Here is a 1,838-nt window from a genome sequence, read left to right as displayed (position 1 = left end):
TGTGGTTATATAATCCCAGGAAGACCAAAGGGAAGTCTCCTAAGTTGTCCTCTCCATGGGAAGGCCCATATGATGTTGTGGATCGTCTCTTAGACGTGACTTTCAAAATAAAATGTGGTCAGCGAGGTAAGCCAAAGGTGGTGCATGCCAACGGGCTTTGGCATTATCACAGTTCAGGACATTTCAATTGAAATGAAGTGAACAACAGAACAGGAACAAAATACGCTGCTGAAGACATGCCACCTGGAAAAGCCACTATTGAAGAAGAAACTCTACTCGGTTTTGAGAAGCGAAACAGTGAAGCCCTTGATGAAGTTACTACCACTGATGTGACTGTTACCAATGATAGGACATTTCCCAATGGAGCAGATAAACTCCACGTGAAGCAGAAGCCAATGAGACGGAGACCAGTACGGAAGAAGATACGTAAAATTAAGAGACTGTGTTGAATTTTAATTCTGTGTTTGTAAATTCTGTCCTTTTAATTAAGTTACTGTTAATTTTCTGTTGGTTTAATGTAAGTGGCTATTGTTTGGGATGAACAATACTAAGGAAGGGGCAGTGTTACGACAGCGGAAGTCACGTGACACTGGTAACACGTAATGAGTTCTAGAAAGATTTGGGGAACATCACGAATAATCCAGTATTTGCTAGACGCCCTCTATTCTTGTATATAAGTGCACCAAAAAATGAATCGATATAGAATTGCAGACAGGCAGAGATAGAGATGGACAATTGAGTCAAGCATGGTAAAGTGCGTGAATCGTTCGTTGTGAATTATAGCGTGTGTTTAAGTTAAACTGATTGTGGAAATTAAGTGTATTGCAAAGTTGTATTGAGAAAGAATAAACTAGTTTTATTTAAGAAAGGACTTGTATCGCTGAAATTTTTTGGAAGGAATTTTTACAGGAAAATAACAAACGACCAGAGACGTAACAGTACTCTCTGTTGTTTGTTGTATGTCCATGTAATTACTTCGCAGGGTGTGGATGTATCTTCACCAAAATTGGTATGGTGGTTCATTAAGTGCATGGGGAAATACATAAAAAATTTCAGTTTGCGGTTTTTATGGGTGTTTCTTTGCGTTGTTTTTTTTTTTCACCACTACTTTGCCTTCTGTTGGTGGATCTTCACCAACTTTGGCATGAAGGTTTGTTAGGCCCATGTGGGGACACGTGCAAATTTGCAGTTTTTATGGGTGTTTTTGCGTGTATTACAATTACTTCACCACTGATGTTCGGTATTGTATGTAGTAAAACTGGAAAATGTCAAGAAATTTTCATAACTTTGGCCCAGGATCTTTTTTTTTAAAGCTATTAACCTAGAATTTTGTAGATAACAAAGTAAAATGGCTTAAATCCACGTATTTCTGTCTAAAAATTGTTAAATTACTCTGTCTATTCAAATTTTCCAACCGAAAAGAAAGATTCCACATATGTTTATAGTTTATCATCAAAGGCAACCACTTATGGTTCAACAGAAAAATTGTATCAGTTGAAATGGGATTTTGGTCATTGTATTTTGTAATCTAAAAGAGACAAAAAATAAATAGAATACTTTAACACTTAGGTAATCACCCTTTCAACATATATCACAAATGTTGCTACAGCAGAAAATGGCAGATTTTCTACTGTGTTAACATTTGAGAAAATATTAAAATACTGTTACGTTTCTGCTCGTTTATTAATTTCCAGTATAAATTCTTTCCAAGGAACTTCAGCGATACAAATCCTTTCTTAATTAAAACTAGTTTATTTTTTCTTGATACAACTTTTTAGTACACAGAATTTCCAATGTAACTTTAAACTTAACAACCTTTATAACACACGCTATAAATC

This window comes from Limulus polyphemus, unplaced genomic scaffold (genome assembly GCF_000517525.1).
Source record: "Limulus polyphemus unplaced genomic scaffold, Limulus_polyphemus-2.1.2 Scaffold432, whole genome shotgun sequence".
NCBI lineage: Eukaryota > Metazoa > Arthropoda > Merostomata > Xiphosura > Limulidae > Limulus > Limulus polyphemus.
This window is presented reverse-complemented; position numbering follows the sequence as displayed.